General features: G+C 36.3%; 1 protein-coding gene across 14 annotated transcripts in view; it reads right to left on the bottom strand.

Moving 5' to 3' along the window:
• NPAS3 (neuronal PAS domain protein 3) overlaps positions 1–24,047 on the bottom strand; it is an 876,176-nt gene that overhangs the window by 663,114 nt on the left and 189,015 nt on the right. The gene's annotated exons all lie outside the window — the stretch shown is intronic.

Here is a 24,047-nt window from a genome sequence, read left to right as displayed (position 1 = left end):
AAAGATAGACCATTGTGCCCATCTTTAAAAATGAAAAGAAAAAAAAAAAAACCTGACATACAAAAATCTTAACTTGCTCCACGTATAAATTAGGAAGTGATTATTTGCATTACAAAAGATTTCACTTTACAAAAAAGATATGTAGCAAGGTTCCTTGAAATACCAAGTCCCTTGGTACAGCAAAAATTTAATCCAATTTACAAAGGAAACAGGGAAGGAAAAAACTTCAGCTGAACTGTAACTTCTACTTAAAAATCTTCCCTGATGGAGTCATGGCCCTTTTCTCTGCTCCTCCTGCCCTTTGGTAAACCTCTATCTTAGACATTATCCATTTATGCATCCCAGCATTCACAGAGTAAATCACTAATATGACCACAGCTAAGGCATGTTTAGGTGTCTGAAACTGTGCTAGGCACTGTACTGCAAAGGTGAATAAGATAAACCACTTCAGCCTCTCCAGAACAGTCTTTTATTGTAGGATATTACTATTGTTGTTTTCCTCTTCTGCCTGTCCTCCTAAATTCTGAGTTCCTTGAGAGCAGGGATTGTGTCTTATTCATAACTGAGCCTCCAGGGCCTAGCATGATGCCTGATTCACAGGACTCAATAAATGAATACTGAGTAAGAAATATAATTGTTGAGTGCTATCATGTGCCAAGTGCCATCCTAGGTTCATTAAGGGATTGTCATCTCATTTAACCCTCACGAGTTTCCTCAAGATGGGGATTTGTACAGAGTATGACACTCAGGCTCACATCTTAGGGAAGGGAGTCAAGCTTACACAAGTGGAAAGTGGTAGAACAGTTACGCAAACCCTTGTCTGGATAACACTCTGAAGCTCATGCTTCCCCCACTTTACAAACTACCAAATTGTGATATCTGTGCAATGTGTTGGGATGCTCATACTCATCATATGTAAGCAAAGAAATTAGTCACAAATATAGAAAAAAACAGGTAAAAAGTGAAATTTCCCATCTTCCCTTATTATTTCATCTTATTTTTTGAGAGGCATAATCTATATTTATATATTAGGCAATGTTCTAACAAAGACATAGCAGCTTCTACATGAAATTGTAAACCATCTGCGTACCTTTACTTGTGATACATTCATAGTAAAGCCCTTGGTAGCCAAGTATAGATTTTCAAGCAGGCACACTCTTTCATTCTTCTTAAGTTAATTTTCATATACTTAGTATATATTTTCTTTGAAAATAATTAAAAAACAACAAGAGCTCACATTTCCAGTTCCATGGAAACCCTTGGGTTATACCCTGGCCCTGACATTTCTTGGTCAGGTAGTCTGTGAAATCACATTAGGAGAGTTGCAAAGACAAAGAACTGAGTGAATGAAAAGAGCAAGGCATGGTAATGAAAGAAAAGAATACGCAATAGGAAAAACAAAAAGGACACAGTACATAGCAAAACTTATCACGGGCAGTGCAGAAAATTAAACCACTAATGTGGGGAACAACACTGTGCTGTTCTTCTAGACCTCAGAAGGACAAGACAAGGTACTGAAAATGATGAGAGGATTATTAGGAAGAATAGAAAGTAGATCTATCATTTGAGCGACACCTATCACCATGGGAGGGGAAAAAAAAAGTGAAATAAAAGCAAAAGTCAAGGCCAAAACTGAAGAAGCACTATAGAAATTTAAAAACAAAACCTTAATTTGCAAAGGAGAAAAAAGGTTTCAAATCAAAGGAGCATAACATGATCCATACAAAGACAGATTTTGTAACTTTCCAACTTTCCTTTGAAATTCCAGCCTATCACTTCTTCCATGTAATCTCTTGTCAACTTAACATATATCCTGTTGGACTTTTATTAGGGACTGGAAAAGAAAGACATTCCTAAATGCCAAAAGAAAAATTTTCATACATATACACATTTATATATACATACTCTGGGTAAGGGTTTTCAATACAAGGCCCAAGGGGTGGTGGGTGAACTGCGAACCTCTCTGTAGAATAAACCAGCTTATCTTCAAAGAAACAAAATTCTGGTTGGCATCAAATATCTCCCCTGTAACTTAAATATCATGAGAGAGAAAAAGGAACAAAATTTTCAATGATTTAATTAAGAGGGAAATGTTTATAAGCCAAAAATTTTGTAACAAACCAAGTTGTAATTCAAGTATGATAACAATAATAGATAAAATATTCGACGACTCAGAAAATCTAACACATAAATCATTTTTTAAATCACATGAAGGCTAGGTGTGGTGGCTCACACCTATAATCCCAGCACTTTGGGAGGCTAAGATAGGAGGATCATTTGAGGCCAGGAGTTCAAGACCAGCCTGGGCAATGCAGCAAGACTCCCCATCTCTACAAAAAATAAAAATTAAAAAATGAATTTTTAAAATTCATTAAATGAATTAAATGGGTGAATTAGCTGGGTGTTTTGGTGCACATTTGTAGTCCTAACTACTCAGGAAGCTGAAGCAGGAGGATCGCTTGATCCCAGGAGTTCAAGGCTCTAGTGAGCCATGAGCATGCCACTGCACTCCTGCCTGGATGACAGAGGGAGACTCTGTCTCAAAAAAATAATAATCATCACATGAATATGTACTTCAGGTAATTTGGAAATAAATCAGAATTATAAAGATGCTGCAGTATGCAAGTACTGAAAGATTGAAACGTTGACATAAGTGTCTCAGTAACTGATGAAAACGTTACAAAACTATATCCAAATTTAAAAATTGTAAAAATAATTTAGTAGCAATAACTGATTTCAAAACAATAGGTTTTGTCCAACAAGCACATCTTAAAAGATGCTCAACGTCATTCTTCACTAGGGAAGCACAAATCAAAACCACAATGAGGTCCCACTTCACATCCATTAGGATAGCTATAAGTTTTTTTCTTTGTTAAAAACATGAAAAATAAGTATTGGCAAGCACATTAGAAAATTCTGAATTTCCAACGTGAATGTAAGATGATTAAGTCACTGTGGAAAACAGTTTGGCTGTTCCTCAAAAACTTAAATGTGGAATGACCACATGACCCAGCAATTCCAGTCTCAGGTATATACCTAGAAGAACCGAGAACAGTTATTCAAACAAATATATGTGCCCAAATGTTTACTGCAGCTCCATTCACAATAGTCAAAAGAGGAAAATAACTCAAATATCCAGCAATGGATAATAAAGTTATGTTATATCCACACAATGGAATACTATTCAACCATAAAAAGGAATGAGGTACTGATTCATGCTACAATATGGATGAACCTCAAAAACATTAGGCTCAGCGAAAGAAACCAGACACAAAAGGCCACATATTATATGATTCCATTTACACGAAACATCCGGAATAGGTAAATACACAGAGACAGAGCACAGACTTGTGGCTGCCAGTGGGTGGGGTAGGGGAAACAGGAAGTAAATACTTAATGGGTATGAGGTTTCATTTTTGGGGTGATAAACATGTTTTAGAACTAGGTAGAGGTGCTATTTGTACAACATTGTGAGTATACTAATGCCACTAAATTGTTCACTGTAAAACGGTTAATTTTATGTTTTATACAGTTCACTTCAATTGCAAACAATAATAGGCTTTATGAAAAGGATTGAAAAGCTAAGAGAACAGGATACCTTTTTTTTTTTTTTTTTTTGAGACAGAGTTTCGCTCTTGTTGCCCAGACTGGAGTGCAGTGGCGCAATCTCGGCTCACCTCAACCTCCGCCTCCCGGGATCAAGCGATTCTCCTGCCTCAGCCACCCAAGTAGCTGGGATTACAGGCATGAGCGCCATGCCTGGCTAATTTTGTATTTTTAGTAGAAACGGGGTTTCACCACGTTGGTCAGGCTGGTCTCGAACGCCTGACCTCAGGTGATCCTCTCGCCTTGGCCTCCCAAAGTGCTATGATTACAGGCGTGAGCCACCGCGGCCGGCCAGGATACCTTTTTTTTAACCTTATAAACTGTAAGTGGCAAAAAGCATAATTATTTTATAATCTTAAAGGAGATAAGATTTAAGAGGTATTTCTTTTTTTTTTTTTTTAGATGGAGTTTCGCTCTTGTTGCCCAGGCTGGAGTGCAATGGCATGACCTCAGCTCACTCCCAGGTTCAAGTCATTCTCCTGCCTGAGCCTCTGGAGTAGCTGGGATTACAGGTGCCTGTCACCATGCCCAGCTAATTTTTTGTATTTTTTTTAGTAGAGATGGGGTTTCACCGTGTTGGCCAGGCTGGTCTTGAACTCCTGACCTCAGGTGATCCACCTGCCTCGGCCTCCCCAAGTGTTGGGATTACAGGCATAAGCCATCACTAAGTGGTATTTCTATTGAAATCAAGAGAACTGCCAAATTTTTCTCCAGGACATAAAGGAATGCATGAACAAATATAGATATGTGTCATATTCCTCAATGGAAAGATAGGATACTTCAGAAATAATAATCCTTTCTATTCCCCAATAAAAAGATCAAATAGATATTCCTTAAGTTAACAAAAGATGTAAAAGCTTACTTGGAGAAACCAATATGTCAAGATTTCAAGGAAAATTTAGAAAAGAGAAGTAGGACAAAGTTTTTTTTCCCTTACCAGATACTAACACATTATAAAAATATGGCAATTAAAGCAGTATGATTTGAATACAAACACTGACATATGGCACAGAAAAAAATGGCCTGGATCCTAGTATAGGGCATGAAATCATTCAGTATGTTCAGTTATCTTTTTAGAACCCACTATATGCCACATACTGTACTAAGAGCTAGCATCAGAACCACATTTATTAGATGTCAACATAACTTCAGCACTATAGCAGTTAAGGCTAAAAAATGTTAGTGTATGTCTTGTGTTGTTTGGATAGGGAAGGATTCCTTTGTAACTGTAAAAGTGCTGAAAAAAAATTCCAGAAGGAAGAGGTGACAGATTTTAGTTAAAAAAAAAAAAAAAAAAAAGCTTATATAAATTAAAATAAAATAAAAACAATTCAGGAGCAAAAGTAAAATTCTACAAAGTACTAAGGCTAAAAATGTTACAGCCTTAATAACCAGTTCACACCAATTAATTAAAATCACTAAAGTTCTAACAGAAAAATAGGTAGAGCTCATTGAATGGCAAAAGAAATAAGTGATAAAAGTAATAAATTGTTTAATATTAACTTATGTGATTTTCAATGGAATACTAATTTTTACTATCAAATTAAGAAATGTCCTAAAAACTCCACTGGTGTTGACAAGGGTGTGGTGAAATGATATCATCCTCACACACTGCTGGAAATGCGATGGCATACTTGCTGGAAAGCTATCTGTCGATACGTATCAGATCGTATACAGCCTTCGGCTGTACATCCTTCATCCCAATTCTATTCTCATATCACAATCTCAAGGAATGTAAACATTCATACAAAATGTATGCAAAAATGTGCATCATGAGTATATTTATAATATCAAACACATAAGAAACCATCTAAATATCTAATCATAGAGGATTATAGTATATCCATATATGTATTGTATAATCTTAAAATGTTTTAAAATATTTAATGATATGAGACATGCTAACAAAGTAATTTTTAAAAATCAGTTTACTAAAGCATACTTAAGTAATTTTGAAAGACTGTAGAGAAATAGCTCCAAATTCTAAACAGTAGCTACTGTGATTCATAGAATTATCTATTTTCATCTTTACATTTGTCTGTACTTTTAAAATTCTCCATAGTAGGCTCATTTTACTTTGATAATCATGGAGGAATCATTAAATAAATGGAGGCCAGTGTGCCAATTCACTTTGGAGTCCATTCTAAAAAGTAGTAGTCTGCTGTGAAATGTTTTCAATAGCTCACACCCATCATCATTTCCCCCTTAGTAACAAAACTGAAGCAGGAGTGAAAGCTATAAAGCCCAGCAATGACCTACATTAGCCGAAAACATCAAGATGCTTAACATGAGGTGCTTCATGATCAATTTCAAGCAAGCATACATTGCTCTCGCAATTGATTGGCATGTCAAATTCTTAACAAAATAATAAGTGACTGCAGGTGCCAATCACTGTCTCACAATGCATTCCATTGTACAGTTTTGGTATCAATATGATTAAACTATGATGGCATCCCACATACAACAAACTGTTGAGAAATTACTTCACCTGGGAGGCTGCCCTGATGCTCCGCCATTGTTTGTCCAAAAGCAAAGAAGAGGCAAACATACAGATTGCTTTTTGAATTGATGGACTGATACCAAGCAGCTTTAGGATTTCCCCGTTATGTTTGGCCATAGTCAATAAGCTTTCTTAATTCCATCATTCACTTCCAAATGCAGCCAGTCCTGATAGCTTTCTTGACCCTTCCCTTCTTCCCCCTCCCATAACACTTCTCATCTATTGCTATACCTTTTGCTGTTTTCTCTGCTGTCCTACAGCAAGAAAAGGAGGAATTTCTGATACTTTTCTAAAGACTATTTTTTAGTGATTCTTCTCTATTGAATATTGAATGCACTTGAGAGCTAAGAATTATAATCCTACATCGATGGGAAAAGCAAAACAAAACTGAAGTATGAAAGGGAAATGACACGGTGAAGGATGCATGAATTTAATAAATGAATGCAATGCAAATGAGAGAATTCACAGAAGAACAGAGATAAATACTGCCAACACCAACACTTCTAGAAAGAAATAAGACACACTGGCCAGTGAGTAACAGGAAAGGATAACCCACTTACATGATGGTCACCTGCTCATGTTCTACATTTTCACCCCTAAAAACAGCAAAATGAGCTCAAAATAGTTACTGTTTTTTTGTGTTCTTTTCCCTACTTACATATTACTGAAATCATCTTCTATCCCCTTACTTTCTGTCAACAAGAGTGCAATCCACTTCCTAATATCTGAGTGATGTATTAGCCACCTGAGTGTCAAACTTGTTTTTCCTCATTTTCATGGGATATTTATGTCAAGATATGCCACACTTATTTCAATGTAATTTACTGTGCAGCAGTGGTGTTTCTATGAATTAAAACCAAGGTACTGAACCACACCACCAAAGACGAGTGGTGAAAGTACACTTCATCATAGGCCTACTGAAAAATGTTTTAATATATATTCAGAATAAGGGAGTACTACTGTAATTATTAAGAAGGAGCACTGACAGCAAACAACATGCAAAGTACCCTAAAAAAATGAAAATCCCTTAAATCCAGCAACTCTTTCTCTTGAAAAAAAAAAATCATGCAGGCAGAATATTATAGGACTGGAAGGCCAAGAAGGGGAGTAGACAGGGAAAGCATGTGGAAATCTGAGACTACATTCAATCAGTTCTGTCCAGCAGAACTTTCTGTAATAATGGAAGTGTTCTACGATCTGCACTGTTTATTACAGTAGCCACTAGCCCCATGTGGCCACTAAGCACTTGAAATGAGGCTAGTGCAACTGAGGAAACATGTTTTTATTTCATGTTACTAATTAAAATTTAAAGAGCCACATAGGGCTAATGGCTACCATTCTGGACTGTGCGGTATTGTATGGAGCTTGTATTCAGAACAGAAGCACAATATGAAACAAATTGTCAGGAGGAGAAAGTCTGAGGAATACAATTCTTTGATATGCCAACATACTCAGGGCTTAAAAATAATTTAAGAAACCACATCCTCCACCCCGTCCACATCTTCTCAATTCACCCAACCACCAATACACTCCAATGATATAAGATTCCCACCCCTCCTGTTGGCAAGTTAAAATTAATAACGTGAAGAAAACCATTTAATTCTTATACCACTATTTGTAATTTTGGAAGTAACAACATGGTGAATAAAAAGCCCAATCCAGGAAAAACTGATTGAATGGTATGGGTTTTGGTGCAATGGGAGGAAGCCAATGTGCACATAGATGCTAGCTGGGTGGCAGAAAGGGCAACTGACGGTAACATGTGAACAGTCTCAACATCCTATAGTTGGATGCTCAGTTTTATCTGATTTTATATGCTTGACAAGCCATTTGTGATCCTCACTGGAGGTAATTAAAAGACTGTTCTGATGTACTAAACAGAGAATATTACTCATCTAGACAGACGCCCAATTTTAAGTTCCCAACCACTGGGAGTAAGTCATAATAATCCCATAGGAAGTCAAGAGAAGAGAAAATTTCTATCATGAAGAAACTTCTGCCAACTACAGCTTTACTGAATATATTCCACTTACCAAATGGAGTATATCCTCCAGAACTAACTTTTAATGATAAAGCAGTATTTAATCATGCATCCAGTTCTTCCTCTTTCTTTCCTTGTCAAGACAGACTATATTCTAAGAAAATACTGTCCAAGCACCTTGAAGTCAGGTTCCATTTCATGTCAGGCAGTATATAATCCTATCACTCAAAGAAGCCCCGTTGTTTTTATGTCTAACTGCAGAATTTCATATAAATTTTCACACATTCATTTCAGCATTTTAAGTTTACAGCACACATGAGATCACTGGAACCCTGTCTCATTCCCTCTTCCCTAGACACCATTTTATTTCCTTAGATTTGGAATTGATGGAAAAAATTGTTGGAAGACTCTATTTATACATAAACACATGGATATTTTGTATCTCTCTGGACCAGAGAGAAAGCAAAATGGAATCACAGTTGACTGAGCATGCTGCTGGGGCATGGATGTACTTTTTTTCCACCCTTAATTCATTAAACCAATGAATCTTTTCAAGTATGCTTTCTAACCTCAAAGAAGAATTAAATCAATCCTTTCAAAGTTTTATGCTTAGCTTATAGCTTTATATGTATTCAAGTAATAATTATTGTAGGACTACTGTATTTAATGGCCTGTCATAGGCACTTATAGTAAAAGATGATTTAAATGTGTCAGTCTTATTCACTGATTACCAAAACCCTAAAGATATTACAAACTCCCATCAAGAAAGTGATAGATTCAGGAACGGGAACATCACACACCGGGGCCTGTTGTGGGGGTGGGGGGGGAGGGGGGAGGGATAGCATTTGGAGATATACGTAATGTTAAATGACGAGTTACTGGGTTCAGCACACCAACATGGCAAATGTATACATATGTAACAAACCTACACATTGTACACATGTACCCTAAAACTTAAAGTATAATAAAAAAAAAAAAGAAAGTGATAGATTATGTCCAATTCTCCACAAGTAAGATGAGAAAGATGTTCCACCATCCCTTATTTTTGGGAAAGGCAGGAGAGCTTATATTTTAAAAACTCTCTACACCTACCAGATAATTCTGTTCAGAAAGTTGTACCCCCCTTTCTCCCCAAAAATTATTGAGAATCCCTAGTCTATTTCACAACAGAATTCCATATTTAAATCTAGATTAACAGATTTCCCAAACTTGGGATTCATATTATAAATGTTAGCCAAATAGCTCTAGAAACACATACATTTTCATGTTGTCCAACTAACATGACAAAGATACTGGGCCATTCTTAAGATGTTAAATTTAAATTAACTCCAGAAATTATTGACAGTATTATAAATATTATAAATCCTGGCTTAATTCTTATGTAACATATACTAGGCTTTGCTCATTGTTACAATTTCCACTAATCTTGATATTAGCTGAAGACACAAACAGCAAAAATCTGGATGTGTATATGCACCCATTTGTAATCACACATATATTGACATTGAAATTTGTACTTCAATTAAAATAGTACCAATTATAATGGCCTTTTAAAATCCAACAGATACATTACAATTCCTGGTAGATTGCTTACTTCAAGAAAAAAATAATAATCTTAGTTGATGGTGAATCAAACAAAATTTATTTAGTAATAAGATGCCATGTAAATGATTCGGTTTTGTCTTGAAACTCCTCAGATGTTGCCAGAGGCTACATCAAAGTCACATTTAAGTCTTAAATATCTCAGATGCCTTTGATGGAGATTTTCACTATAATAGTCCAAATACTCACCCTTAGTCACTAAAAACATTCATTTTATCACTTAATGTCCTCATGCTAATTCAATTATGTTTCTTATTTCAGTCTACATTTTATACATAATGTGCTACTTTAGCATCTATACAGTTGAATTTTCTCTTGCATTCTTCTAGCAAATAATTCTTCATAATATTCAACAATTTATTCTTTTTTTGCATTGATTACACTGAGCTTCCATTACTTCTTAAATTTTTCAAGAAAACAGAAAAAGCCAAGAAGTTTTGGCATATTCATTCATCTCACTTTTAATCAATGGCCACGAAGAAAAATAAAGGGAAATTTCTACAAATTTAAGCCTTGTTCTTCGGGAGCATATTACAACAAAGTTAAATCAATGAATTAAAACTGCCTCCTTCCATAGATCAGGCAAAAGCGGTGTTGGTAAATTGCTCCCATCATCTTTGTAACAGATACACGAAGTATATAATCCCAGATGCCAAGGCCATTGCTGTTGTATTGCAAAGGCAATAGCTAAAAACTAAATCTTTCAAGTACCCACATCAAGAAGTGCCTGAGATGTAAGAGGTTGTGTGACAATTGGAGAAAGTAAGCTGCAAGGCACAGACTTTGAAATAAAGCTCACTTGTTCCAATCTCAGGTCTCTGTTGACTAGCTATACGACCTGGGGTGAGTTTCACCACCCCAGGGTCTCAGTTTCTTCATTTGTAAAATGGGGATCCTACCACTTATCTCATTAAAACTGAATTACTGTCATTATTACTGCAGTCCTAAATTCCAGAAAACTATATAGAACTGATCATAGCCTGTATTATCAATGTGTTAAAGGTTATCATGGACATGGTTTTCGTTTTGTGTTTTTTCAGGGCCAAAGAACTTTTCATTTTAAAAAGGTATTTATTTGGCCGGGCGCAGTGCCTCACACCTGTAATAGCAGCACTTTGGGAGGCTGAGGTGGGCGGATCACGAGGTCAGGAGATTGAGACCATCCTGGCCAACATGGTGAAACCCTGTCTCTACTAAAAATATAAAAATTAGCTGGGCATGGTGGTGTGCGCCTGTAGTCCCAGGTTCTCAGGAGGCTGAGGCAGGAGAATTGCTTAAACCTGGGAGGCAGAGGTTGCAGTGAGCCAAGATTGTGCTACCGCACTCCAGCCTGGGTAACAGAGTGAGACTCTGTCTCAAAAAAAAAAAAGATAGTTATTGCACATGAATGGCCATAGCTCAGAGCTTTTAGGTCCACTTACACCATATCTACTTGTGCTGCTTTTATTGCATAAGACAACCTATTGTGTCCAGTGGAAAACCATTTTGGATCCATTCCAATTACATGAGGTCTATTTCATTGCAAAAAGTGTCCTCCACTTCCGTTCAGAATCTAAGGAGATGGACTACCAATCATTTCTTTTCAATGAAGCATTGGCTGCTGGAAGTGGCTGAGCTCATTCATTTTAAAATTATTTACCCCTGACCCACTCCAATGCTAGTATTTTATTGTTTCTTTTGGTCTTTTCCTTCCCTTTTTTCTTCTTCAGAAATCCAAGAGAGTCAAAAGGGAAATTGCTTTTTTTAACCCCCACTGAAGAATTCAGCCTGCTATATTTGTAATCAATGACCCAAATCCAAAATAATCACATTTGCTTTTCATAATCAGAATTGGAAAAAGCCGCTCAGCTTTTTTGACTTATTATAAAATGTTGGACTTCTCTTATGACAAAGAAATATGCAATTTTTGCACAGCAATGATTAATAAACTTAAAATATTTTATGATAAAATGCATTAAATGTCTTATTTTTAATAAAAACTTCTTTCCCATTGCTGAAAACGTGTAGTTCTCTAACTTAAACCTGTAGTGATGAGTTCCAAACAGTATAGTGGCCAAGAAGAAACACATTTCAAAATTAAGTCAAGAAATCCACTCAGAATCCCTACCTTACCAGCCACCACAACCATCATCTCTTCGTTTGCTGAAAGGTCAACATTGGTTTGCCCAAATTTACGAGTAAATTCTCCTCACTTTTACTTGTCCCTATAACTTCAGGGATTGCTTAGAAAAGGGTTGCTGGCATACAGCCAACTGAGTAAAATAGCTGTAGAGTCCAGAACCCAAAAGTGAATTCCAGACTTTCACGTTAGACAGGATTACATGAAGAGTAAGGATAGTTATATTTTTCAAGTGACATTTATAAGTCTTAATAATTGGTGTGACATAATACGCAATGAAAGGACAAAAGCTGGCACTAGCTTTAGAACCAATCATCTTGGAGTAAAAGCTCTATTTATGAAGCAACATTGAAACTAAAAGTTGGGGTGCCCTACAGCTGAAAGCCAGACTATACCTGTGAATGCCTCTCCTTTAACCAGCATGAGAAAAAAAAAATCAGTCTTTAAGCACTTTCTCTAGGAGAAAGTTTAGAAATGGCATTATCCATATTAAGATCTAACAGGTAAATGCAGTAATAGGGTATTAGGTACAGAAATCACTAATTTCATACCAGCAACACACCACAGCTAAACAGCAACTTCTCATTCAAAACAAAGCTTCATGGGTCCATCTTGTTGCCCACTTCGGTAGGCAGAGGTGACTACTCTTACATGAAGCCACCTATGCTCATGGAAAACCAAACAGACCACAGGCAAAGTATCTTTAAAACAGCTCCTGGTGGCTGGATAAAATGGAAAATCTCTCCAAAGCTAAATTAAAACAATCAGACCTCTATATGCTGTTTTAACTAAGTAGAATTTTCAGTATCCGTGAAAAAACCATTTAGATAAAGTATTTGCCTACAAAACTGTGCTTTTCGAGGGTTATTTTGATGTAAAATTGAGTGTTTAAGGATGAAAATTCCCTCAAGCACTCTGAAATGATAGCACGGTCACAGTGTCAAAAGCCATGCTGAGATCAAGGGAAATGCGAATGGAAGCAGTAGCAACTGCATTCATAAAGAGGTCATTTAAAACCTCTTTGCTATGATATAAACTAAAAACATGACTAGAATCTCATCAAAGAAAAAGGAAAAAAAAAAAAAGTTCAAGTGTCCATCCTAAATTCCCAGGAAGAAAATCAGTCAAAAATTCCTAAAAGATTTGATGTCTAAGTGTAAATTCACTTGTCAGGTTCCAAACAGCGGTCAATTTGCATTTTGTGGGTAGAAAAAGAAATGCAGTTTATCAATGAATTTCCAAAAGAGAGGAATCCCCTCATTTTCATATAGAAAGCGAACTTTACCAGGTGCTACCCCCTCAGTTGCAACTTCCTTTTTCTATTTGAAGTAATTCCTATATATTTCTGTAATGATCCCTAATGCCTTCACCTAATGTACAACTTGTTTTCTACAGCTTTTGAACCACAATCCAAGAAATTTTCTTTGATGGACTAGAATCGTCTGGAATGCTCGTGGCTTCTCCCCTTCCTTGGACACTATATCATGTCACCAAGAAGCAGCTTTAAAGCTTGGAAACCTCTAGGAAAAAAAGGCCACATAAGATAGAAACTATATTCTTACAAAAGCTTCCACTTTTCTATTATTTGCATAGTCTGATTAAAATGCTCAGCCCTTGTCACCTTTTCTACAAACTATGGACAAGTTTACAATAGGTATAAATGCCCTTTCATACTATTTACTATTGCAGTCATAATGTTATTTTACCAGTGACTGTTATTATTTTATTATTAGTCATTGACTGGCACTTACACATTCATTAGATAGCAATTATTAGAGTTTAGTTGGGAAGTTACAGTAGTTGGCTTAACCAATGCCTTCTTACACACTTATGACTATGAACAGAACGCTGCCAAATTCTGACCGGTCCTAACGACTCAGTGATGTACATTTAAAAAGGGAAAAGCCTTGCTAATATCTTCTGAATAAAATATTTTATTTATCAAGTTTCATGTCTCATATAGTGCCTAAATCCCTTCATAACTGTCAGATGTGCCTTAAGATAAAGCCCCTCTTGTGTCTTTATGTAGTGTATGTGTGCATATCCTTGCCTTCATAAGAGATTCTGATTCTTGGTGTCTATAATATAATTTATTATATATTTTTTGGCTTACTGCTATGTTGCTACCAATTATATGATAACATGAGTAACACTGGAGTGGGAATTTTTGTGTTACTACTGGACAGAATACAGATAGAAGTCTTCTTTCATAAGTTATATGTACTTTATTAACAAATAATAATAATCCTACCTATCTAATCACAGTCATAGACCAATTAATTGAAGAGTAGTAACTGGAAATTAAACTTTGGTACTATGATATTAGTTGTGCAGTTTGGACAAACACTTAAGACTCAATTTCTTATGTGCAAAATACCCACTTCACAGGGTTCATATGAGAATTAAACAGGAAAACCAAGAAGTACCTAATAAAATGTGTGCAGCATAACAGGTATCAGTAAATATTAGTTATTTCCCTGTCCCCAATTTGCTTCTAAAGTCACTACCATCTGGCTTTGGACACTGATGATTCAGTGAAATTGTCCTAATGAAGGTATCCAATCATGTTGTCAATTTTCCATTTCTGTGGCACAAGACATTTACTATCAACTGTACTTGCCTTCATGAACATGTTTCCTTGGTTTCTAAGGCTCTTCCCCCTCACACTTGAACTTCCTGTCTTATCATCATCCTGAGATGGATCCTGAGGGATCCATCTACGTGCTTATAGTCCCACAGCACTTGGTGCCTCTTGATGATTTCAGCTATCAATCTCCATTTCCATCTCTAACCTCTCTTCTGAGCTCAAGACCAAACTTGTAGTCTCATTATTTTCTCATTAAGTGAACAGGTATGTACGGTTTAAAATATAAGACTTCTAGTCTCTTTCTACAAGTACACAGACAACTCGAATATCCAAAATCATCTGGATACTCATTCCCTTCTCTCTGCCTCACTACCCTTGCCTCTCTAAGTTTGTCTCTTCAGAGACAATGATAGCTAACAATGATAGCTGAGAAGCCCAAGCTAGAATAACCAGAGGCACTCAACTTTAGCCTCTTTTATTGCCCACATTAAACTAGTCACCAAACATTTGGAGTCCACACACCTCCTTTCATCTCCACTTCCATTGCCTAATCCAAGGTCTTCATGCAAATTAGCTGGACCACCAAGGTAATCTCCATATCTGCTTCCCAGACTCCTTCCTTTCTCACCAGCTTCCAATCCAATTGCTACATTGTTTACGGTTTAAACGAATACATGAACCACTTAAATAATGGCTCTTTCTTCTCTGTGGTTTCAGCTCCTAAGGACAGCCCTTCTCAATCAGGTGATTGTGTCTCCAGACACAGTTGACATTTGCCACCAATTACAATTTTCCTAAAGAACCAGCTCTCCACATGACTTGTCCCACTTTCTCTATCAGATAAAGTATAATTGATCCTGCAAGCTTCGGCTCAAAGATTACATTCCCAGTTTACTCCTCAGTGCATAACACAGTTTATTGGGGCCCTTTTTAACACCCCTTCCTTATCAACTAAGCCAGAGATTTTGTCTTAATCATGCCCATAATAGGCATTTATCAAATATTGGCAGACTAATTTACATTCCTCTGTGTGGGCATGCACACATACAAGCAGCAGGGCTAGGATGAGTTTGCCATATTTTCTATAATTACTAGGATTATTAGATGACAAAAAAGGGACTATAAACTTATAGCTGTTTCTCTCTACAAATGTATCTAGAGAGAGGCAGATACACAAACCCCAACATTTATTACTTATATTAAATATTGTACATGTAAAATAAACAATGTAACCTCAGGTGGGTGTTTTGTTAATCAGAATTTATAAAAATCTGCTTAACTCTTAGGAGATAATAGCTAGACCACGTAGAAGTCAAATGAACACAAGGCTGGGTGTAACTCAATTGGAATCAACTTGAGAGAGAGCTGGAGACTTGGAGAATATCAAATGGGGTCATGTAAGCCAAATGTTTAAATGATTATCAATAGATCTAGAATAAAGCTAATATTTAGATTATTTTGTCCAGAAGACAAAGTGGTCTAATTACAAGTAGATGACCTAATTACTGTTTCAGCATATAAAATTTTGCTACACAAGAGAGACTAAAAACTAGTTTTTTCTTGAGGAAAAAAGTGGCTGTTACTTACTCTGTAAACTCCCACAGAACCTGGTATGTAGACTTGCTCCAAATGTGTACTGAGAAGTAGAGGACAACAAGGGAACTCTCATAAGAGGTACTTGGGCCAGATAATAAAGCCCAGCTGAATGGTGAGCATGGATGGTTTGAAATTTCTCTGTATATCTTTAAGAGTAGAATAAATACCCATCTCTGAGGCTTCCGTTGTCCCTTCTGGAAGTGAAAGCCTGTCCTGGCTGAAAAGTTGAAGGTTTCTTATAACACAAGCTTCAAATCATCATGCACGTTTCTTCTATAGGAATTTCAGGGAGAGAGAGATGCTGTATCAAGAGTGGATGCAAAGAATGATGTTTATTAATACTGAGGTTCTATTTCTGCTTGTTACAAAATGAAGAACCTGAATAAAAATACAATATAAGCAAAATATGGCATCAATTCAGAAACTTTTTTCTAAATTGATTAGGAAGCCAGCTCCTCCTAAAAGCATAAGAAAATAATTGCATTTCCCCCATTCACTTGTTATAAAAGTTATTTTACCCTTTTTGCACAACTAGCATAAAGATTCCAAAACACACAATGTGATTACAAAATTAGAATGGTGATATTTCCATAAAGTATCATTGATTTCAAAGGAATCTCAGATGTCATAGAAATAACAATGATTAATCATGCTTAATTTTACTTAATTTATGCAATCACATATTTATTTCACATTCAGGGAAAGGAAAAATAATCTTGCAATTCAAAGACTATTCCTCTTCACCTTCATTCACTTTCTCAACATCTTCACTTGTGTCGGCAAATTCTGCCTGGCTCTAAGGATAGTTCCATTACCGCTGAGACAGTGGGTCTAAGTCTACAAATGAGACTAAATAAGGGGGGATAGTAACTTATTTTTAATGAGATTTAAGAGGACAGTCAACTGAAAAGGAAATTATGTCCGTTAAGCAGAAGTAAAACAAATCCTCCATTATGGTCTGCCATATGCATAAAGAAGGAATTGGCCATTTAAGAAACGTCATTAAATGAATTATGGATACCTTATCAGTTATAATTGCTATACCAGAGAAAACGTTAACACATAGAGACCACTTAGCAAACAGAAACGTTAACACATAGAGACTACTTAGCAAACAGAAATGTTAACACATAGAGACTACTTAGCAAACAGTGGCACTTCTGCCATTTAGGGAGAAAATAACATCCTAAATTAAAAGTGACAAAAGTACATGTTACACACTATTAGGGAGCCATGCTAAAGACAGATGGTATGATCTGTTGCTTAATCATGAAACTGTGAGTAAAATATATTGATCTCAGTTCAAGGAGTTAAAAACACCCAGTCAAATCTTTAAAATATCTTTGAAAATTATTGCAATTCTCTTTTGGCCAAGCTAGCCATTCATATATTATTATAGCAAACAAAGTAACTAATATCTTTGCTTTTTATAGATAAAATCTTCTACCTCTGAACGTGGCATCCTTTATACATACTCACTTCTACATCTCCGATTATGAATGTGCTTGCTCTGCCCAAAATGTACTAGTTATTCACTACTGCCATAACTGTGTTGGATTCTAAAACTACTACAATTGGGAACAACCAAATAGACTAAAATGTGTGGAAGATACAAACTATCCTTAGCAACTGACACAGGAATTTTTCAATAACAGACATTTCTTTACAAGCACATAAACTTAATAGCACGCTTTAATGGTTTCAGTGAGTATAAAAATGACGAAAAAGATCTACTTATGAAGAACAGGCACCTTCAACCAGTGATGAAAATGGAACTTCTTTAATTCAGAAAACCACCAGTTTTCGGATATGCTATCAATATTCACATGCGTTAGAGAAGTCTCTGAAAATGGTTAGCTATCATTGTCCAGATGCCTTTTTCATACACTGACAATGGGTTGATAAACCCCATAGTTATTTCTCTCTTTCCCTTAATGCCCTATTTTCATTATTTGTTAGAAAAGAGATACATTAATAGATTTCTTATTCTTAGACTCACAGAATTCTAAAATGAGAAGCACGCTACAGATTATTTGGTTCAATCAGTGAGTGGAGCCCAGAGCTGCAGTAACTTTTCCACCACCACATCCAGGGAGTCCTCTGCAGAACAGAGACTGGAAATCTTGGCCCCTGGTTTCTGCTGTGGGGCTTTTCTCCAGGTTACAAAAGCCTGGAAAAAATCCTATGGAAAATTCCTAATGGGACTGAAATTAGTTGGAATGAGGTCAAAAGCGACAAAAGGAGATTGTCAGTATATGAAAAGAGCATATGGAGGATGACGGCTAACCATTTTCCAATTTTGATGAAAACACTCATGAAGGCATTTCTGATATGATATTTTGTCTAAGATGTAAGTATCACCTACTTCTCTGGTTGGAAAGGGCATTATGTGTAAAAGTAACACCAGAGACAAGGTAACATTACCTCATAAACACGTCTGTGAGAAGCTACACAATGTATTCAATTCATTCATTCATTTGTTCATTTCAAATATGTATTGACTATACAATACTGGCTCGGCACCATTTAGCTGTGGAAATACAGTGATCAAAAACTCATCTACCACTCACTGGGTGTGGAATACAATGAAGTTTTTTAAACATGTAAATGTTAGTCCAGCCACTCACTACTTTTATAAAACTATAGCACAAAGGTCATAATTTCACTTAATGTTCTTTGAAGTATCTTATTCTGTTCGAATAGTATTTTAGTCATAAAATCGGTATCTTTATACAATACATGCTTCTAACTCATTCATAACACCCTATTTTAAAAAATAGTTAAGATAACAAATTTCTGGTATATAAGAACAGAAAAATCTCTTCCAGTTTCCTCCAATGTAGTTCAACTTATATTGTTGATTGAGAAAAAAATATTTTTCCACACAGATCCTACATACATTTATTGGTAGACAGATGCAATACACATTTTTTAAAGTACATAAACCAATTTGATTACTTATTATCTGTTTTGTCTTTGCTTTTATTCATTCTTCCATTGTTTTAGATATCCTAAACCTTCCACCAAAAACAGTACCACTGGGATTTAAGTGAGGTTCACTAATTTTTATGGTTTTTTTGTATTTTAATTACTCCAGAATTTTTATGGCTGACATTAAGCTATGACAGCTTTGTATATTTCTCAGAGAACTGAAAGAAAATAAAATTTTGCCATTTCTCTGTTATTAACAAGGGTAGAATCCCATCATAATTACTGAGTGAACACAAGTCGAGGCCAAATATTTCCTTGTCCAGGAAGAAATTTGTAAATCTATGCCTCCCTTAATAAGTCTTAGTGATGCAAATTGCCTATTTATTCTTTTGAGATTTTGTATCAAGTGGATCTGTCATGAAGGGAGGAAAGGGAAATGTATTTTACTGAATTCAGAAGAGTGTTTATTCATAGAGTAAGGATTTAGGAAGGTGAGCCACATCCTCCAAAGCCATGGGATTATCTATTTTCTCCTCTAAAAAGAGTAAAGAACTAGAGACCAATACAATGAGAACTCCAGAAACTTTCTAACTTCTCAATGTTTGCTTTTGTGCTCAGTACCTGCCAGCTTTCTAGGACAGTAAGACCCAAGTCCGTAAAATGCAGGATCTGAACCTCCTTCTATAAAGGAGCAGGGATAAACTATTATCCTTTTTGCAGCATGGCTTGTTTGGAGGAAGAAGCCCAAAGTAACACAAGTAGAGACATAGCCCAAAGTAACACAAGAGACATAGCGTGGCCAAGTTGGTTTTATGCCGGAAATGCAACACTACAAAAATCATTAAGTATAATTTACCACATCAAAAGATTAAAGGTTAAATAAGGACATATTCTCAATATATGCAGAAAAATCATCTGGCCAAATTCCACACAAACTCATAATTAAAAAATCAAACAAGCACACTCAAAAAAGGGAGGTCCTTCACTAGATAAGAAATGTCCATGAAAAAACTACAGCAAATCTTGGTGGCTGAATATCAGAAAAATCTCATTTAAAATCAGAAACAAGACAACGGCGGCAAAAACCAAACTGCCATTTACAGAGGATGTAATGTGTATAAAGGAAATCCCAAAGAATATGCCCCAAAACATTTATTTAGAGTTTTTTTTTCAAAAGCAGGGAACAATAAACGAAAAAAATCAAGATCTCTCAGTAGGAGAGCCAGGGCAGTGGAGATGGAATTAGGAAATTCAGGTAGCTTCAATAGTACTGCTAAGGTTCTAGTTTTTTAAATTGAGCGGTGAAGTGAGAGATATATATTATTTCTTACAGCTTACATGTGTGACATGTAATTTTTGTAATCAACAAGCATTTCACTATTTTAAATCACTTAAGCCACATGTTTAGGTACATGTGCCCAACCACGAACTTCTCTGGGGTTGGGAACAAATCTCAACATGAGTGGTAAGTGGAATCTGGCTTGCAGGAGGTGTTCTGTACATGCTTGTTACAATATTAAGTGACAGAGGAACCTACCAAGTAAAACAAGGGCATGAGCTGCCACAGTCTTTCCACTTGTTCTCCCTCTGTCTAGAACAGTCTGCCACCCTCTCTTCATTACCTTACACCATCCAAACCCTTTCATCCTGGCCAAGCCCTTCCCATCCATCACTTCTCCATGTTCATGCCTCTTGCTCTGGGAAATCCTTCTGTGGTCAGCTCTCCCCACCCACCCGCCTGGATTAGGCACCTCCACAATCTCCCATCCCCAGCCCAGCACACACAGCTAACAGAAACCATCTCAGAGTAATATCTGGGGATCTACATTTTCAACATTTCTAGGAAATTTCTCAGTGCAAGAAAGCTGTAAGACCTCTGCTACACTAAGTTTAGAACACAGGAACGGCATCCATTTTGTTCTGTGGTAGCCTGTCTAGCAGGCAGTAGACACCATCTATCAACTGAATGAAAGAATGTATGCAGTTTACCACTTACTGTTTAGTCTTTTTTGTCTTCTATTGTCACTTGCAAGTAGATAAGTAGTGGTTGATACCAAAGAAAAGAAAAGCTATTAAACTGAAAAGTCGATTAATTTTTAAAACTGAACAATGCACCACCAATAGAGAGGACTGCAGTTTGAAAACTAGCATGCTATGGCACTCTTAAAATTGCCAGTTAATTTCTCATGAGGTATCTATGGCCCATTCATACAGCTGAAGGCTAAATGGCGGCTCTTCTTGTGACATTTACCTTTTCCTAATTCACTAGAAACACTGACATTTGTGTTCAAAGCCCTTATAAAGCATATTACCCCAATTGGAAATAATCTGAATTAATATTACCTTAAAAATTCCTTTATGCTATTCAACATGTTTTTTTTATGAAAAGGAACTAGTCTATCTAAAACATTACTATTTTTAAGTAAGTAATAAGTTTGATCCTCTTTCCTAACATGTATAGTTTAAAGATTTTTGTTTCTTTCTTCTAACTCCTACTTCTAGTTGTTCCCATAATAGTCCCACAAATATTTTATACCCTGGGTTTGACCATGTCCAGAGCCTTTCATATATGAAACAGGAGGCAGCTGAACCATATGTCACAGGCTTTTGTCTATTCTCATTTAAAGAAAAACATAGCGGAAACCTCTTAAAAGGATTTCTATGGAATCATCAGTTCTCGATAAAGTTCCGAGGTGAGTAACTTCCTCATGCAAATACTCTGCCTTTGCTCACAGATTGATCACACTTGTATCAGCCACTGTTGCCTCTATATCCTTAACACCTGAATTGAATTGTCAGGAGAAAAAAAAAAAAAATCTCATTTTTTGTTCCATAATTTTATCTGAGTAATTCTGAGAAAATATCTCCCATTATTTCCTTGACTCCTGAATTTTCTAATTCTGTTCCCTGAAGATAAATTTCACTCTTTTCTATTGCCCATAAACATATTCTGTTACACTTCAGAGTTAAATCATATTTCATATATGACCTACTTCCTTCTAGTTCTTATAAAAATTGTTAATAAACTTAATTCCTTCATTAATCCATTAATTTCATACATTCGTGAATTTGTTAAATAATGTAATGCACCCATTACATGCCAAGCAAAAGTCTGGGCACCGAGAAGTCAAAGAAGAAAAGTCCCTGCACTCAAGCAGCTAATATATTTTAGTGGAAAAAAAACCATATATTTCTTTTTCTCCATCCCTTAAGTACTTTCTTCTTTCCTATCATCCTGTCAATGTTTTCCTATAGGTAGTCCTCCAGGCTCTTGAACTACATCTATTCCAAATGTACTTTGAATGTCTCTTAATGGCTTCCTAAGGCATTTTCCTTGCCATGAATCCTAAAAGGTAATGGTACCTTCACTTCTTTCTATTATGCAATTTATCATTGCCCTTTTCTTCTTTTAACACCTTTTCCTTTCCAAAATTGATCACTATGTTTAAATACCTTTCTTATTTTATACTCAATTATAAAGTTTGCTTAAAAGACAGTGTCTTGCCCTCTTATTTAAATATTCTGCTTTGAAATATTCTCATCGATTTTCTCTCCTGGGTTAAGGTTTTCTCCCAACATTAGTCTTCAGATAGCTTTCATTTTTGTTGAGGATACATGTATCAATCTCATGTTTCTCTATATTTCTTATCCATTAACATGCCTCTTTCAGTCCTTATTTCTTAGCAATAATCTAGTACTGACTACATGCCAAATATTGTTCTAATATATCTGCTCTACATGATATTGAATTTAATCCTTACAATCCTTTAGAGAAAAGTAGCATTATCCTCATATTACAGAGGAGGAAACTAAGACAGAGTGATGGTGTAACTTGCTAACTAAAGACAGTCACAATTTGGATATAAGTGGTCCGGCTTCCGAGTCTCTGCCTTCCCTTACCCGTTATGCTATGCTGCCTCTACAACGTAGAGGAAAAGACAACTCACCCTTTCTCATCCTATGTACAAGAAAATCTTTTCACTCCAAACATCTACTCTGATGTTATTGAGGAGATAATGGTTTAAATAAAAAGTCTAGTTTCCCAAAGAAATATACACAATCTTTCGTCTATAAAACTTCATAGAGGCTGGGCATAGTGGCTCACACCTGTAATCTTAGCACTTTGGTAGTCTGAGGCAGATGGATCTCTTGAGCCCAGGAATTCAAGACCAGCCAGATCAAAATGGCAAGACCCCGTCTCTACAAAAAAATAAGCCAGGCATGGTGGCAAGCACCTATAGGCCCAGCTACTCAGGAGGCTGAGGCACGAGAACAACCTGAAGCCCAGAAGTGGAGGTTGCAGTGAGCTATGATCCCACCACTGCACTCCAGTCTCAGGGACAGAGTGAGACCTTGTCTCAAAAAAAAAAAAAAAAAGAAAAGAAAAAGAAAAAACTTCACAGAAAACACTGCCAGCCTACGGAATTCAACACATTGATACTAATTGATTTTAAGGCTGCCAAAAAAGAAACTAAACAGCTGAATATACTTACCTGTTAATCTCTCTCCTTTAGTTTGGTGTTTACCTTATCTGTTTTTAAGCTTACCATTATTTCTTCAGCATTACTTGGTTTTTCTTTTTCTTGGGGCCTACATATTATCAGGAAATTATATATAACTCTGCCTCTCCTCCAGACTATCTCCTACAGAGGCCTAGGCAGGCTACACCTTGGTTTCTTCTGCCTCCCTCTCCACTGCTTCTTTTGGTTTTGAGTTGTTGCTCCTTCTCCCTGCCCCCACCCACTTCAGCAATGCTTATTAATCACCATGCCTGGACCAGGTGGCATATAAAACACTGAAAGGATGGGACAGTTGAAATAATTATCCTGTGTTACCAGCACCCCAACTCCTAGTCAAGTAATGAACAATATCCACAAAATCCCTGGCACTGTGCTTTTGTGGCATCTCCCTTGGTCCCTATTAATGGCAGGTAAGTGGCTCCCCACTTTGTCTTTAGTAGTTCCCCCAAATCCCCATAACTCCAATTTATACCCCAAATGTGTCCCGTGATAATCTAAAGTAACTGCTGAAGCACACTATCACGGACCATTTACAGTACTAATTCTGATAGTTCTTTATCTTCTAAATAAAATGTTGTTTAAAAGGTATATCTTTGTTGTGTGCA

Source organism: Pongo abelii, chromosome 15 (assembly GCF_028885655.2).
Source record: "Pongo abelii isolate AG06213 chromosome 15, NHGRI_mPonAbe1-v2.0_pri, whole genome shotgun sequence".
In the NCBI taxonomy this organism is placed as follows: Eukaryota; Metazoa; Chordata; class Mammalia; order Primates; family Hominidae; genus Pongo; species Pongo abelii.
The sequence above is the reverse complement of the archived record's forward strand: the minus strand, read 5'-3'. Positions and strand labels throughout refer to the sequence as shown.